Consider the following 18,665-nt stretch of genomic DNA (forward strand, 5'->3'; position numbering starts at 1 on the left):
GCAGGGGGGGATGTCACTTTTTCTTGTCTGTTTGCGCCAAGCACCTCAAAACCGTGTCTTGTCTTTTTGCACTTTTTTTTTTTCTTTTTAAGTGAAAAGGTCACGATTCCTTGAATAATGTGGAAAACATCACCAGTTAGGCTGCAAATGTGCAACAATAAAAATGACTACAAGTTTTAAACTCCACTAGGATACTGGACCACAAATGATGAATTAGGCTATTTTTCCATGACTGTAATGCCAACCCAAAAAAAAAAGCCATAGACAAAACCAAGTAAAGTTAACTTAATTTTAATATTTTTGTTGGTTTTTAACTAGATGCAAATAAAAATTCACTATTAGGCTGGGTTCACACTATGCTAGGGGGCAGTGCGCTGACGGATCCGTTACATAGCGGCACTAACACTATGTAACGGGTCCGATAACGCACCCATTGGCCGCAATGATTCTAACGCATGCCAAAATCGGCATTCGTTAGAAAGTATGCGTTAATTCATGACGCACCCTCGAACGCTGCTTGCAGCATTTTTGGGTGCGTTGGCGGTAACACACAGCGAACGGACCCGTTCGCTGTGCATAGAACTGTATGGGCTAACGCTAGGTAGCGCATGGTACCTTAGCGCTACCTAGCGTTAACGCATACCATTAACGCTAGGTCACTAAAGGTGTCAAAAATGACATCAGCGTTAGCGCATCCGTTTAACGGATCCGTTAAACGGATGCCCTAATGCAATGTGAACCTAGCCTTAGGCCAGGGTCAGATGATCATATGAAAAATTGTCAGCTTACCATCCATATTGTTGTATGTGTATGCACAAAATGTACTTGATCTAATGCAGTATCCTAGGTTAATAATAGCAAATAATCTGTAAATATCAGATGCTACACAAATGATCCTTATGGGGTCTGAATTTTGTTTTCTGTACCTGTCGACTTACATGGGCAATTCTTATCTGATTCTCTGAGAATCGTGCATGCTGCAATATTGTTTTCCCCTTTGCATGGTTAGTCAGTCATATGGACAAACATATTGAATTACATTGATCAGTAAGCTGAAGTGTGCTCAGACAGCACACGTCTGTATAATACGAGCCCCAAGAACAATTTTTACTTCCAAGAAAATGTAAAAGCAATGATGAATCGTCCCCAAATGGTTTATTAGCCTAGGCCAGAGTAATTGTTATAAACCTATCAGTTTTGATGACCTTTTAGAGGTGAGCACATGGATTTCAACAAGCCCCATTTAGAGAAGTGCCATAGTGATAGAAATTTTTGCAAGTGTTTTCCTGGGTGTTGACATTCTGTAATAAATTGTAATTGTGAAACTGAGTGTGGTTAACGATCAAATGAAAAAGGGAATTGGTCAATTAAGATCTTCACTTGCGAACACTTCCACCCTGCATTTACTCCTAAGCTAGGTACTGTAATTCGCTGTGTCACTTTTCTATTTCTTTTTGAGCTGTGAATCATAGAATCGTAGAGTTGGAAGGGACCTCCTGGGCCATCTGGTCCAACCCCCTGCTCAAAATAGGATTCGCTAAATCATCCCAGTCAGATGTCTGTCCAGCCTCTGTTTGAAGACCTCCATTGAAGGAGAACTCAAAACTTCTCGTGGCAGCCTGTTCCACTCATTTATCACTCTAACTGTCAAAAAGTTTTTTCTAATATCTAATCTGTGTCTCCTCCCCTTCAGTTTCATCCCATTGCTTCTAGTCTTTCCTTGTGCAAATGAGAATAAAGATGATCTTTCTACAATGTGACAGCCCTTTAGATATTTGTAGACAGCTATTAAGTCTCCTCTCAGTCTTCTCTTTTGCAAACTAAGCATTCCCAAATCCTGCAACCTTTCCTCATAAGACAGGGTTTGCAGACCGGTCACCATTCTGGTTGCTCTTTTCTGAACTTGCTCCAGTTTGATGTCTTTTTTTAAAATGTGGTGCCCAAAACTGGACACAATATTCCAGATGAGGTCTGACTAAAGAGGAGTAGAGGGCAATAATGACTTCACGTGATCTAGACTGTATGCTTCAGTTAATACATCCTAGAATTGCATTTGCCTTTCTTGCTGCTGCATGACACTGTTGACTCATATTCAGTCTGTGATCTATTAGTATACCCAAGTCTTTTCCACATGTGCTGTTGCTTAGCCCTATTCCTCCCATTCTGTATATGCTTTTTTCATTTTTATTGCCCAGATGTAGTACTTTGCATTTTTCCCTGTTAACCATTCTGTTAGTTGCTGCCCACTGCTCCAGTTTATTTATATCTTTTTGAATCCTCTCTCTTCTCTAGTATTAGCTATCCCTCCTAGCTTTGTGTCATCAGCAAATTTAATCAGTTTACCCTCAAGTCCGTCATCTAAATCGTTGATAAAGATGTTGAACAATACAGGGCCCAGGACAGAGCCCTGTGGTACCCCACTTGAGACATTCTTCCAACTGGATGTGCAGCCATTTACGACCACTCTTCGAGTCCGATCACTAAGCCAGTTATGAATCCACCTAACAGTTCCCTTGTCCATTCCATACTTAGTCATCTTTTCAATAAGGATTGTATGAGATACTTTGTCAAATGCTTTGCTGAAGTGAAGATATACTATATCTACAGCATTTCCTTGATCCACCAATCAGTGATTCCGTCATAGAAGGAAATTAAGTTAGTCTGACATGACATATTAAAAAAGAGAGAAGCCAGCGCTGCTTGTGGTTAGAACGCATAACATGAGGTGCATATGCACATATTAACATCTAACTGTATTCAAAATGAGACATTTGGCAAAATATTGATCAATAAATTGAGCCACCCCGCCGCGCCAAGGCAATCTCATGTGGGGGGTCCTACTCTACATTATTGGCTCAATTTATTGATCAATATTTGCCAAATGTCTCATTTTGAATACAGTTAGATGTTAATATGTGTGTATGCACCTCATGTTATGCGTTCTAACCACAATCAGCGCTGGCTTCTCTCTTTTTTTTTTTTTTTGTTGCATATTGGTTTGTGGTTGACCACCACTGTTGCCGTGCGCGCTGGGTTACGTTCGCCATTTTTGCTGTGTTCATTGTGATGGATCTAGGCTGCTGTGCACACACACAGCAGCCCCGCCCTGCCCCAGGCTTTATTTAATTTGTGCATCTGTGTCTGAGCCTGCATCGCCCTTCATCTGTGTTTGCTGGTCAGGCAATGTGTGGAGGTCAAACCTGAGATGTCTATGTTCAGACCTGGTTGGCCTTTATCTGCACTTGCTTCATCTGGCTGCACGGGAATGATGCAGATGTGCCTCAGGTACGGATTGCATTTGATATGGTCTTGCTTTTAAAATATCTAGGAGGCCGTAATGGCACAGTGAATAATAAAAATGTAGAGTAGGACCCCCCCCCCCCACATGAGATTGCCTTGGTGCTGCGGGGTGGCTCAATTTATTGATCAATATTTTGCCAAATGTCTCTTTTTGAATACAGTTAGATGTTAATATGTGCATATGCACCTCATGTTATGCGTTCTAACCACAAGCAGCGCTGGCTTCTCTTTTTTTGTGACATGACTTATTAGTTACAAACCCATGCTGACTGTGTTTAATCACTTCATTCTTATCCAAGTACTGACATACATGTTGTTTAATAATTTGTTCAAAGATCTTTCCTGGTATAGAAGTCAGACTCACCGGCCTATAGTTGCCTGGGTCCACCACCTTCCCCTTTTTTGAAGATAGGAACAACATTTGCTCTTCTCCAGTCTTCTGGGACTTCTCCTGTTCTCCAAGAATTTTCAAAGATTATGGAGAGGGGTTCAAAAATTTCTTCTGCTATCTCCTTCAGTACTCTGGGGTGTAATTCATCTGAACCTGGAGACTTGAATTCATTTAGGTTAGCAAAAATGTTTCCTAACTATCTTTCTGTTTAGAGATATCCTGGATTCTTCTATTCCCTTAATAGGACAGTGAAGAGCAGTTGATGTTACATTTCCTTTCTGAGAGCAAACAGATGCAAAATAGGAATTTAAAAGACCTGCTCGTTTATAGATATGCCTTGCGGTGCGTTCACACATTCAAGTGAATGTCTGTGTGCTACCCACTGAGAGCATCCTATTCTAAACCTCAACATCAGATCAGAATAGGATATTCACAGATCTCATTCTCAGATCTGTCATCATCACCGATGTGTGAATGGATCTAATTCACTATGGGCCTGAATGCTGACAGATTTAAAAAAAAAAAAAAATTTAACAATCCAGACTGCACTTGGACATCTCTCACGGATGGATGTATGAAGGCACACTAAAGGTACTGTCACACTTAGCGATGCACCAGCGATCCCGACCAGCGACATGACGCGGTCAGGATCGCTGGTGCATCGCTAAGTGGTCGCAAGTGAGCTGCCACACAGGCAGATCTCACCAGCGACATAGCAGGGGTCGGGATTCGCTACTTACCTGTCAGACAAGGCGATCCTGACTTCCTCCCGCCTGCGTCCACGCGTCGTTCGTCTCCACAGGAATCTGACGACGAGAAACCCTCCAGGAAGTTCTCGCGCGATCAGCGATAACCAGTGGGGGAGTGGTCGGAGGTAAGTATCAGACATAGCGATATCGCTATAACGTCACAAAAACCAGTGACGTTATAGCGATATTGCTAGCGATATCGCTTAGGCTATGTGCCCACGATGCGATTTTTAAGCGTTTTTGCCGCCATTTTCGGCGCGAAAACGTGTAAAAAAAACTCGTACCGAACGCACCCCATGCATTACTATGGCATTCCGCACATGCTGTACTAATGCTGCGCTTTTTTCCGCAGCGGAATTGCATCGCGGAAAAAAACTCAGCATGCTCATTCTTTTTGCGGAATCACAAAGAATTGCCGCGATTCCGCACCCATAGGAATGCATGAGAACCGCTTACTTCCCGCATGTGGCTATGCCCACCATGCGCAAAGTTAAGCGTCTCATGTGCAGTTGGTACCCACGGTGTGGAGGAGAGGAGACTGTCCTCCAGGCCCTGGGTACCATACCCCTGTAAAAAAAAAAAAAAAAAGAATAAAAAATCGGGGTATATTTACCTTCCGGCGTCACGCGCAGCCTTCCCGGGCCTCAGCGTTCCCAGTAATGCCTTGCGGCAAGGTCCTGTGATGACGTAGTCTCGCGTTACTCTAGCGGTCTCGTGAGATCACTATAGCAATGCGAGACCAACGTCATCACAGGTCTCGCAAGGCATCGCTGGGAACGGGAGCGTCGCTGAGACTGCGCGGAACGTCGGAAGGTAAATATGCCCCGATTTTTTTTTTTTTTTTTAATTTTTTTTTTACATTTTCTTTTACTATTGAGGCCGCATCAATAGTAAAAAGCTGGTCACACTTGTCAAACACTATGTTTGACGAGTGTGACCAACCTGTCAATCACTTTCCAAGCGATGCTTCAAATCGCTTGGAAAGTGCTTGAATTTCGCAAGTGAAAATCGCGGCAAAATCGCGAACATTATCGCGGAAAAAAACGCGCGGTTTCTGGGAAGGAGTCCGGTTTTGAGTGTCTTGTTTAAAACGCTACGTGGGCACATAGCCTTAGTGTGACAGGCTCTTTATTGACATAGGATCTGGGGATGTTTTGTTTTTTTACCTCAGCAGATTTTGCACTAACAGAGTTTATATAACCTTCAGTTGTTATCGGTCTGAATTTTATTCTCCTACTGTGCACACAATGTGTCATACTGTAGTGTGTGATATAAAAGTATTCACAATACTATCAGCCTAGCAGGGCTGGCTACTGATAAGCCATGCTGCTTGCCTGATTACAGGCCTTCCTTACGAAAGGTACTGTCACACTTAGCGATGCACCAGCGATCCCGACCAGCGATATGACGCGGTCAGGATCGCTGGTGCATCGCTAAGTGGTCGCTAGTGAGCTGCCACACAGGCAGATCTCACGAGCGACATCGCAGGGGTCGGGGGTCGCTACTTACCTGTCAGACGAGGCGATCCTGACGTCCTCCCACCCGCGTCTACGCGTCGCTCGTCTCCACAGCAGGAAGCCCCAGCAGGAAGCTGACAACGAGAAACGGTCCAGGACGTTCTCGCGTGATCAGCGATAACCAGCGGGGGAGTGGTCAGAGGTAAGTATCAGACGTTGTGATATCGCTAGCAATATCGCTATAACGTCACAAAAACCAGTGACGTTATAGCGATATTGTAGCGATATTGCTTAGTGTGACAGGCCCTTAACTTTTTACACTAAAAACCATGTACCAATCAGAGTTTCTGGAAAACCTTAAGACTGCAACTGTAAGGGATACCACTATTGAAATAAAACTAGCATAGTTGTAGGGTTTCCCGATGAGGAGGTTTCAGCTCCTTCGCCATGATAAGAAGGCTGGTTTCTGTTAGTAAGCACTTTTTTGAATACCAGATGCTGAAAGCAGGCAGATACATGTAAAATAGTTGATCTGTATTTTTTATTTTTTTATTTTCACGGTAGGTGTATATTGGAGAGACACGAAGTGCCAATATCAAATTGGTTATATCATGGCTTTATCAGTTAACGCTAAAACAGGTCACAAAGAGAGGCAGAAGTTACTAAATTGTTAGTTGTCACCTAATCTGACATCAATCTGATGATTTTTATTAATATCCATAAATGTTAGCTAAGTATAACACGTTCTTGATTAATGATGGAATCGTTAGAAACGTGTCAACAACCTGGCTGGTATCTGACCACCCCAGTCATATTCTGTGCATATGTTGTTATCCTAACACTAGATGGTGGCCCGATTCTAAAGCATCGGGTGTTCTAGAATATGGCCAGCGGGAGACCGACATTCAAAAAATGGTCCAGGACGATCCACCACGATCGGCGATCTCACAGCGGGGGCCTGGTCGCTGCTGCATGTCACACTGAGGCTAAGTACCCACGTTGCAGAAATGCTGCGGAAATTTCTGCAGCATTTCCGCAACTCCCGCCGCGGGAAAAATGCATACGAATTCGCATACGTTTTCCCGTGGAAAACATGAGTTTTTAACGCGATTTTCGCTTGCGGAATTCAAGCGCATTCCAAGCGATTTGAAGCATCGCTTGAAATGTGATTGACAGATTGGTCACACTTGTCAAGCATAGTGTTTGGCAATTGTGATCAAAATTTTACAATTGATGCTGCATATGCAGCATCAATAGTAAAAGAATGTAAAAAAATAATAAATTTAAAAAAAAGGTTATTCTCACCTTCAGACGGCCCCCGATCTCCTCTCCACGCTCCTGGCATCTTCCGGTCCCAGTAATGCTAAGCGCGAAGGACCGGAGATGACGTTACTCTCGAGAGAGCGTGACGTCAGCAGTCTTTCGCGCAAACCATTACTGGAACCGGAAGATACCGGGCACGTGGTGAGAGGAGGGAGAGAGTCCAGGGGCCGTTGGAAGGTGAGTATATCACTATTTTTTATTTTAATTCTATTTTTTACACGTTTATGGTACCCAGGGCCTGGAGGAGAGCCTCCTCTCCTCCGGACCCTGGGTACCATCCCGACATTGAGCGCTGCGCCCGTCATCTCCCGGCTACGTCGCCGCTAACCTCCGGTGGCGTGCGTCGTTCAAATGTCGCGCCAATTCGTGGCCGGACTGCGCCTGTCGCTGATTGGTCGCGGCCGGGCGCGACAAATCAGCGACACAGGATTTCCGTGACAGACAGACAGAATTAGACGATTATATAGTAGATGCTCCCTATCTTGCTGATATGATTTACTAATAGTGATGAATTTTACTCCGTGGAGCTTTCTTTAAACCTCAAGTATAACAATACATACAAAGGAAATGTGAAACATTTGGTTTAGCATGCAGGCTGCAAAAGTAAATCTTGCATATTGTGAATCAACTATATAGACATAATAACATAACATTGCCCATGCTTAGCTCCGTCAAGGCTGTACAGCAGAAATGTTTAGATATATGTAAATAAAAAATTAGAATGAAGAGGGCTGATTATAAGCGCTTCTGAATATGACAGACAGGCATGTAATCTGTACATAAGAATTTATTATGAATAACAGGGCTATGCGTTTCAAAATCCAACTGGCATCTTTCATAGGCTAGTCTGATGTTGAAACGTGTAGTCATGTATTCATAATTCTTATGTAGTAATTGCCTGTTTGTTAAATTCGTCAACGTTTATATCAACCTTTTTTTTTTTTTTTTCCAATTTTAAAGTATTTATATGGTAGTTCCTGCACCGTACCATCATCTGAGGCAACCAAGAGTCAACCATCAATCCATAGATCTCCCAGAAACCCCTTCATGCACGCCAATAAATATCATTCTGTTATTGCAAATGGAGTGATTGAGTGTGTTCATGCTGAGTTTTTTGAGCAGAACGCCTCCAGCTCTCCTAGCAAAACTCATGGTTTACAAAAACTCAGCGTGAACATACCCTAAGGCCACCTTCACACAATAGCTTAAAAAACTTACATGTGAAATTTCGTATTTGCTATCCGTGTGGTTTTTCCATTGGCCATCCGTATGGACATGTGTACCATCCGTGTGATACGTACAAGAATAGAATGCAGAATAGACATCACAGATTTTTAGATGTTAAATATGTGCAAAAATATAGATAGATAATGGATATCTGTGAGATAAATACCGTAATTAGTGACTTGCTTGTGTAGTTTAATGTACATGGATTAACCTAATAAAAAAAAAATGAAGTGGGGTTCCCCCATTTATGGTAACCAGCAAAGAAAAAGCAGACAGCTGTTTTAATATTAGTCTGGGAAGGTCCCTGGTTATTGGGCCATTCTCGACCTAAAAGTACAAGCCCGCAGCCACCCTCGAAGTGAAGCATCGCTTAGATCCTCCAATTCTGGCTCTTCTCCTTCCGGGCTTGTTGCTGAACAAATCCCAGAAGGGTTGTAGGGTTGCCCACGGCTGGCCCTGTTGCTCCCACAAGAGATGGTGACAAGCCTCCACATCCTCGATGGTTCCACTCACCCTAGCCTGGGCGAGCATATCCGGGAGGGTCCCTGCATACAGGGAAGGCGCCGGCTCCCCCGCTCATGATGTTCTTTCATCATGTTCATGTAGGGAAGGTGACCGGACGGATGGACTTGTCAGAATAGAGAAAGGAAGGTTTACACAGTTTAGACAGGTGTCAGTTATTACAGTGGGGAAACAGCTAGGAAAGTGTAGTGGACGTGCAGTACCTTGGGTTGACCATTAGAGGGCAGGGAGGAGTGTGAGCATAGGACTTGACATCAGCTTAGGGCTTAAGAAACCGTTGGTCAAGTTATAAATTTGACAGGAGGGTTCCAGAAAGTTCCAGTCCCCAGGGAGAGCTCAAGTGACAGGAAGACTACGACAGTTTGTGCACTGTGAGAGAACCAAACCAGGGGGACTGAGGAGAGAGAAAGTCAGGGGGGTGGTCCTGACACAAAAGTACCACAGTATAGACGAGGCACGGAGGTAAAGCATACCGTATTGAGAGAGACGACTGATCAGCAGAAGTACTGTTGGTTTACGGGCCTAAGGCGGCCACAGTGACGGATCTGACAGGAGCGTCTAAGAGTGAAGAGGGGACGGTGTGTACGTGTACGTCCCTGGTGTGTAAAGTACTGTGTGCGTGAAGCGGCCCTGGATATGGATGGCCGTGAAGGAGATATTGTGGTGTACTGTGAGGGCCGTCAGTCGGACGGTGAGAGAATAAACTTGGACCTGTTGAACCCGAAACCTGCCTCATCTTGTGTCTATACGTTGCTGCGCGGTACTCAGAGGGACCACCGACCCTACATTCACGTGTAAGGCCTTCTGTTTTCCCCCAGGCGTAGTCTAGGGTGACCAGGTACGTTACAGCGTTGAGATGCTAGTGCACAAGGTATGGGCATTCCCAGGCCTCCTGAAGCTTGTTTTATAGGATATAGGGAACAGTACCCACACCTTTTGACTCACCTGGAAATAATTGTCAGAGTTACCAGTGGGACTTCGGAACGCCGCACTGCCTTCCCCACCCTCTGACAGGTGTCGCACAAATGGCAGTAGGCAGCCAAATCGGAACTCATCCTGGACCAGTAGAACTGGCCCTTATTTTAGTGATACCTCGATGTCCAGCCACCGGAATCTCGTGCACAATCCCCAACAACTCCTCCCTGAATGGATACGGTACCAACAGCCTTTGGTCCCTAGATCACACCTCTGATGAACACTACTGGACCGCTACCCAGTGTAGCTGTCCTTGGTCCTAGACCATCCGCTCAAGATCGGAGTCTGAGGGAGGCTGTGCCACATGCTCATTGACAGCCTTCAGGCTGTTGTCAGTTTCTAATGCCACCTGAAACCCCTGCCTGGACGTGGTGTGTTAATCACATTGACATAAACAGGTGTGGATATTATGTTGTTGTCTGGAGGATCAGGCCTTGGAGGTTCAGTAGCCACATACTGGGACAGGAGCCATGCCAAGTCCATCCCAAGCAAAACACGTGTGGAATATTTAAGGTTACCCCCACCTGCCACACACCCTTTCCAGCGCCCAAGTCCAAATAAACCTTGGCGACGGGCAAGATCGGCTCCACAACTCCAACCATGTAGAGAGCAAGGGTTTTCCCGGGTACCAATTCATGTGGGGACATCAGCTGAGGCCGCACAAGGTCATCTCTGCACCAGTGTCCTGTAGTCCCATGGCCTGGCCTATTGTAAAGGGCTGAAAGTTGTAAAGGGAACTACCACCACCACCCACCCACACACAAAACAGTGGACGGTTTCTGGGACGGGCCTTTCTGGCTCTGGGGATGCATGACTTTGTAGTGTCTGGGCTGTTTGCAGAGATGACAGTCTCTGTTCCCCCGCCGACAAAGCGAGGGAAGCATGGTCAGGTTCGCCCTTGGGCTGGACTCCCCCTCTGTTTGAGCAATATCATCTTCCACCTCCTCCCCAACGTTCGTAGCATTGGCCATCTCAGTGGCTCTGCCCATTATGCCACTGGCCATCCTTGCAAACTTTGGTCAGCGACACAGAGTTGCAACGTGATGCAGCCACACACCTTACAGTATTTGCACATGGACTGTATAGTGCTGAGCTCATCTTAATACCCCAGAGGCAAAAAGCTAGTGCTGGTAGACTTTAGCAACTTGGAGTATGTGTCCCACACTCGCGCACACAATTATCTCAGTCCCATCTCTCTGCCACCACATGTGATGAACCCACTACCCACCCGACGTCACTATTACATCAGACGGCTCATGTAATGCAATTTCCTCACTATCGCCAACATGACGTTCCGCATCCCTTGGGAACATGTAAGGTCAGCTTGGTACAGTTTTACACAGACGCCCCCTGTTTGCCCAAGGAAGCACAGGGAATAAGATGATGTGTCCCACGCTCTCATTGACGTGGCACCATGCTCTCACAACACTGACGGGCCTCTTGTACTAGCACCCTTTCACTGCCACCGGTTCCTCTTTAGTTATAAACCCAGTCGGTTAACAGGATTATATCAGGCCAAAAACTGGCCCTGGATGCATGGAAAGTTAAACTAAGAAATGGACGCGTGTATTTGTCGATCGAGGTAAAAGCAGCGCAAGGTTAAATTGTAAATTTAATCACTAATCTACACAATGGTTACATATATACAATAGTCAGATGTGCAAATGCAGATAATTTCTTAACAGACGGGCCTAGGGAGGCGGTTTTGGTGGCATCGGGTCCGGCCTGGCCCCTGCTACTTTTAAACCAAACACCGCTTTGCTATCTGGTTTCTATTAGCTGTTTCATGTATCTTCATACCCCTGGGTGCCAGAATGGTTCGAGACCAGGTGGACATTCACCATGTTCTGGGGATCTCGAAAATATACACTATCTACGGCTAGGACGTATAGTATCTCCATGACTCCTTATGGAATTATGTTTCTGGAATGTTCTAGAAGGTATCTGCAGCTTTAGCAGGATTCCATATTTCAATCCAGCCTTTGTCCTGCTCTGAGCTGGTCAAGGTGTGCGATTTGTCACTCACAGCCTTTGAGACTTGGCCCTCCTGCTGAGCTAGCTGCACACTAGAGGAGGTTTTATAATCCCATGCTGCATAGGATAGAAATGATTGACATGAAATTATATTTCCCATATTCTTCACAAAAGGCGAAAGAGAATTCTCATCCATAGTGTGTGTGTTTGTAACTCTTTCCAACCAATTTTCAGAAGGAGATTATGAATGGGCATACCCATTGTCCACCACATAGACCTAATCCAGTACAATTCACATTTGGCCTAAGCTGTTTGGTGCATTGAAAACATAAATTGCTCTGTGCATGATCTTAGCTACTTAGTGACAGAGCCAATTTAGTGCTTAATGACCATTTCAATTTTTAAAATTCTGACCACTATCACATTGAGGTTACAGTTCTGGAGTTCTTCAAAGTATCCCACTGAGATTTGTTTTTTTCCTGACATATTGTACTTCATGTTAATGGTAAAATTTCTTCGATATAACTTGCATTTATTTATGAAAAAAAAACGGAAATTTTGGCAAAAATTTTGAAAATTTAGCAATTTTCCAACTTTTATTTTTTTGTTGCCCTTAAATCAGTGTGTCAAATTGCACAAAATAATTAATAAATAACATTTCCCACATACAGTGTCTTGCGAAAGTATTCGGCCCCCTGGAACTTTTCAACCTTTTCCCACATATCATGCTTCAAACATAAAGATACCAAATGTAAATTTTTCATGAAGAACCAACAACAAGTGGGACACAATTGTGAAGATGAACGAAATTTATTGGTTATTTTACATTTTTGTGGAACTTCAAAAACTGAAAAGTGGGGCGTGCAATATTATTCTTCTCCTTTAATTTCAGTGCAGCAAACTCACTCCAGAAGTTCATTGTTGATCTCTGTATGATCCAATGTTGTCCTATATGACTAATGATGATAAATATAATCTATCCATCTATTTTTCCTATCTAAGGGGGTGATAAGGGGGGGGGGGTGGATTTCCTTTTTTTTTTTTTTTACTTAGATCACTTTGATAGGGTCAATCACAGTGATCAAAATGAACCAATTTCTCCTAATGTTGCTGGGTGGTGGCCGGCAGATCTTCTTCCTGGAAGAAGACACCAGGAAACAGAGCCAAAGGGACTGCGGGACCCCATTTCTCTCTCCTCTGATGTGTGAGATAATATCAGAGAAGAGAGAAATGAAATGCTCCAGGAAGACATCCAGGGCTCTCTTGATCCCCTCAACTGTGTTCACCATCACCACCTCCTCCTCAGGCAAGGAATTCCAGATTCTCACTGCCCTATCAGTAAAGAATCCTCTTCTATGTTGGTGGAAAAACCTTCTCTCCTCCAGACGCAGAGAATGCCCCCTTGTGACGTCACCTTCCTTGGTAGAAACAGATCCTCCAAGAGATATTTGTATTGTCCCCTTTTATATGGTTATTAGATCACGCCTCAGTCATCTTTTTTCTAGACTAAATAATCCTAATTTTGCTAATCTCTCTGTGTATTGTAGTTCCCCTATCCCCTTTATTCATTTTGTTGCCCTCCTTTGTACTCGCTCTAGTTCCATTATATCCTTCCTGAGCACCGGTGCCCAAAACTGTACACAGTACTCCACATGCGGTCTAACCATTCAGTGTGTAATGGTGATAGCGATTCCTTCTTCCCACGTGTATAACCTTCCATTTATCATTGGTTACCCGCATCTGCCACCTTTCGGCCCAAGTTTCCAACTTATCCAGATCCAGCCATGCGGTTTCTCGTGTTTTGTAGCAGAAGAGGGCATTCCGCAGGCGGTTTTCTGGGATGACGTGGGTTAGCACAAGCAGTAAAAGGAGGTAAGAAGCAAGCGCCCAACGTGGGGCTCGAACCCACGACCCTGAGATTAAGAGTCTCATGCTCTACCGACTGAGCTAGCCGGGCTTCTGACGCCTGCCGGCGCATCGGAGCTGCACGCGGCACGGTCCGGTCGCGCGCAGGTAGCTGTCAGATCCTGGGTGTGGCGGACACCACCGACATCGCAGACGCATCCAAGCATTGGTGGTTCAGTGGTAGAATTCTCGCCTGCCACGCGGGAGGCCCGGGTTCGATTCCCGGCCAATGCAGAGCAGCTCTTTTCCTCGTTTGCTGACCGTTGCATTGCGCCTCCTTTCATCGTTGACTTTACAGACACTTGCAAAAAAGTCTTTGGGCTCTTGCTGCCCTGTTTTCGCTCACCATCCTTTTGGGCCTTCCCTATTCTATATCCTCTGGGGCTAACATAGTTAGCAAGGCCGAAAAAAGACATTTGTCCATCCAGTCCAGCCTACATTCCGTCAGAATCAATCCCCAGATCTACGTCCTTCTAAAGACCCTAAGAACTGTAAGATACAATATTGTTATGCTCCAGGAAGACATCCAGGGCTCTCTTGATCCCCTCAACTGTGTTCACCATCACCACCTCCTCCTCAGGCAAGGAATTCCAGATTCTCACTGCCCTATCAGTAAAGAATCCTCTTCTATGTTGGTGGAAAAACCTTCTCTCCTCCAGACACAGAGAATGCTCCCTTGTGATGTCACCTTCCTTGGTAGAAACAGATCCTCCAAGAGATATTTGTATTGTCCCCTTTTATATGGTTATTAGATCACGCCTCAGTCATCTTTTTTCTAGACTAAATAATCCTAATTTTGCTAATCTCTCTGTGTATTGTAGTTCCCCTATCCCCTTTATTCATTTTGTTGCCCTCCTTTGTACTCGCTCTAGTTCCATTATATCCTTCCTGAGCACCGGTGCCCAAAACTGTACACAGTACTCCACATGCGGTCTAACCATTCAGTGTGTAATGGTGATAGCGATTCCTTCTTCCCACGTGTATAACCTTCCATTTATCATTGGTTACCCGCATCTGCCACCTTTCGGCCCAAGTTTCCAACTTATCCAGATCCAGCCATGCGGTTTCTCGTGTTTTGTAGCATTAGCAATGTTAACATAGCACCCATAATGGGCATAAGTAGATAGTGGACATACCAGATGTAAGTGTATAGGATACCACGCCGTCACCCGCGACCAAAATCGGGAGTGGGTGGAAAAAGTACAAGTGGTGCCATGTTTCTATTATACTTTTCCTCTGACTGTTTCACGCTTTTGGCTTGCACATACTGAGGTAAAAAACTCACCAAATACTCAACATGTGAATATGGCCTTAGTGTTTTTCTGCCATTGTAGAGCTATTGGATTATAAAAGTTATAAAGGGAGGGAATTTTTCAGTGAGCCAGAAACATTTTGCATAGATTTCTGTGAGAACTCCTTCAACTGCTAGGGTATGTTTTCACATTCAGTATTTCTGCAGATTGGATGCGGTGATTCCGCATGTGTTCAATGAACACATGCGGAATCACCGCACGTACGAAAGCCGGCAGCGCGGGTATCTGCTGCATTCAAAGCGCTGCCAAAACTGAACGTGGAAACATGCCCTTTAATTTGTCTAACCTGTTCATATTGTAAATGGTGTGACAGGTGTAGGCGCTGTATTGATTCAAAAAAGTATAGCTACCTGTCAACCGTCTAGGTTTTAAGTGATTAATTATTTCAGAGACCTTTAATACTCAATTCCCTTTTCAAGTCAGTGAAAAGGTTTAGTAATCTTTTTGTTTAAATTCCGGGGTGCTCAAAAAGTTTTTTTTTTTTTTTGTTTTTTTTTTGTTTTTTTTTTTCTAAATACTTTCCAAGTTGAGATGGTATCTCTAAGCATTTGATGAGTCTTCAATTTGGGAGAGTAGGTATGAAAAAAGGAGCATGAAGTAGAACAACCAGGTTTCATGGGGATACAAAGTCATACTCCAGTTTGTGACCTAGATGGGAGCTTCTTTTATTTATTCATTCAAACAATTAAATATCCTGTTAGACAGACCAAATTTAAAATTTCTCGTATTTGGAAAATGTATTCCTCCCTTGGATTTGCTTGCCATCAGTGTTTTTAGACTGATTCAGGGACCTTTCCCTGTCAATAAAGAATGCTCAATTACCCTGTTTAGCATATGTCAGCAAGCAGTTAAAGTTAAATTGTTAATATCCAGATTGGTCAGGGATATCAACATATATAAGCTAATGGAAAGAGGATACTGTTTCTTGTTTTGATAACCGTTTTATATGCTGTAGGTCATATTGGCTGACGGAAAAATAGGGTTTACATGCAACATTTTATAAAAGAGTGTATAAGTGGAGATATCTATGGACCCATGATTTTGTAAAATTCAGTCTTTGGTCCTTGGGCCTTGTTTTTGTGCAGATTTTGGATTAAATCCATTATTCCAATACATAATTGATATTTGGTTGGTATGTATTACACCCTTTTGACTTTTAACAGTAAGATCCCTTGAGCAGATCTCCACTTCTCCCTGGCTAAGGCTGATTTCACATTTGCTTTGGGCATAGCTGTGGAGGGCTGCGTACTTCCTCCGTTACGCCCCGACCACTGCCGCACCTCTTCCATTCAGCTTCGCCTACGTCTGCATGCGTACCTATCTTTAACATTGGGTACTCAGGCCATGCGGATTTATGCGGATGCGTCCGCATGCGTCGTTTTGACGTGCCCGCTGACCGCAACAAAATATAACATGTTGCGTTCGGCGCAGCGTCAAAATGACGCATTCGGATACATCCGCATGACTTGCTTACCCAATATTAAAGATGGGTACGTATGATGCATGCAGACGTAGGCGGAGCTGAACGGAGGAGGTGCGGCAGTGGGCAGGGCTTAACAGAGGAAATACGCAGCCCTCCGCAGCTCTGCCCAATGCAAATGTGAAACCAGCATAAGTTGGCCATCCCTTTTCCCACTTGTCCCTAAAACTGTTCAGCTCATGAATTGAACTCATCCTGTTCTCCTAACCAAGCCTTTAACTAGGGGTGGATTATGTAAAAAAAGAAAAATCCACATGACTTCATATTTTCTATAGCAGAGATGAATCCCTAGCAGGTATTTTTATAAGCTACAATAAATTCTAACTTTCAAGAATCAAACTGAAAGATTCATCTTTTGGAAAGCTGGGGCTCTTTCAGGCATCGGTGTCTCCAATAATAAAAAAAAAAAACAGAAAAATTGAGCTTGGTTTGAGTTGGTACACATGCAGCATATAAATGCATGTTCACATGGCCAAAAAGCATACAAAGCCTACAAAAGACAAAATGAAAAAAACCCTGCTATAATTAAATAAGTAAAAAGCAAAAGTGCATTTAAATCATACAGAGTTCTTAGTGTTACTGTATTTGATCAAACATAGCATAAAAGCCGCTATGCTTGATCAAATACAGTATTACTAAGAACTCTGTATGATTTAAATGCACTTTTGCTTTTTACTTATTTAATTATAGCAAGGTTTTTTTCATTTTGTCTTTTGTAGGTGTCTCCAATGATGCATGTTTTGATAGTTTTCACACGTACCAGAGATACTTACACACATAGACCCATTCAAGTGAATGGGTCTGTCCACATGTCAGTGTGTGTCCACGAACCATGTGTCCATTAGCAAAATACACTGACATGTCCGTTTTTTAACAGCAGCACGGGCCACAAAACGTCCCGTACACGGATTGATATTCATGTGTCATCAGTGTGATGTGTACTGGCGCCTGGGAAGAAGTTGGTGCTGTTCCAGCGCTGGGTGCTGAAGACCGCTCTCATCATTCTCCCTTGCTCTGCCGGTGATCTGCGTGAGTAGAAGAGAATGATGAGTTGTATTCAACTGATAACAGCGATCGCAGGCGGCAGCTGGTAAGACTACTACCCCCCATCAGCCTATACCTGCTGCCGCTAATAGAGCAGGCGGCAGCTGGTGGGAGTTCACTCGAAAGAACTTGTGCTGTCAATAGCAGGATGAGTATGCTATAGTTAACAGCTGGCAACAATTGCAGCCATTTAATCACTGCCACTTTTGATAGTGACAGCAGCATCTAGATGGTTAACAGATTGAGGAGGCACCCTCTTGTACCACATCATAGGGTGCTCAATAGTTTCCATGGCAACCTAAGGCCATTACTTGGTCTTAGGATCTGCCAACTTGCATATCTTGTTAGGCCCTGCCATAGGCAGGGTCTATCTTGTCTCCTTTTAGTATAAGGGCTCAATCAGATGTCCGATTTTCATGTACAAGTGCTATGCTTGTTTTTCACGGATAGTGTGATAGTTTGAGGCCATTCATGTGCCTGTGAAAACCACAGGGTTAGATCAAAATCTGCAATGGAAGTCAATGGACCCGTGAAAAAAGTCTGACAACACTCGGATGACATCAATGTGGTCTGATTTTCACATTTTAATGGACTTTCAGAATGGAGAAAGTGAACTAACTTTTTTTTTTTTTTTTATTTCTCCACGCCTATGAAAAACAGACCACATTAATCAGTTCATTTTCTTGTCCATGGAAAATCGGACGTGTGAATGACAGGTCTATTACCCTGCAATACATAACTATTGTAGTTGGATTAAACCAGTGATCCGACTAGTGAAAATTCAAGTCCCACAGTGGTACAAAGTTTAGAAAAACCTAGAAATAGAAGGTCAAGTTTCCCCGGAAGGACTCATAAGTCACTGCAAAAGTCCCTGGCAGGGGAGAGGAGGGAGCAGCTGGGTCAGGAGTTGAAGAGGGGAATGATACATGCAGGAACAAAAGACTTCATGTTGCTACATAGAGCAGCGAACAAAGAATTATTAGCTCAGTAGAAATGCAAAATGAG

General features: G+C 43.9%; 1 protein-coding gene and 2 non-coding genes across 4 annotated transcripts in view; 2 read left to right on the top strand and 1 right to left on the bottom strand.

Annotated features, from left to right (window-relative positions):
• The window catches only part of SAMHD1 (SAM and HD domain containing deoxynucleoside triphosphate triphosphohydrolase 1), a 138,622-nt gene that overhangs the window by 17,239 nt on the left and 102,718 nt on the right, over positions 1 to 18,665 (top strand). The window lies entirely within an intron of this gene.
• TRNAK-CUU (transfer RNA lysine (anticodon CUU)) lies at positions 13,803 to 13,875 on the bottom strand. The gene has a single exon. It is a non-coding gene; the product is annotated as a tRNA-Lys (tRNA).
• On the top strand, positions 13,987 to 14,057 carry TRNAG-GCC (transfer RNA glycine (anticodon GCC)). The gene has a single exon. It is a non-coding gene; the product is annotated as a tRNA-Gly (tRNA).

The sequence above is a fragment of the Dendrobates tinctorius genome, unplaced genomic scaffold, assembly GCF_039654945.1.
Source record: "Dendrobates tinctorius isolate UK_male_01 unplaced genomic scaffold, ASM3965494v1 ptg000270l, whole genome shotgun sequence".
In the NCBI taxonomy this organism is placed as follows: Eukaryota; Metazoa; Chordata; class Amphibia; order Anura; family Dendrobatidae; genus Dendrobates; species Dendrobates tinctorius.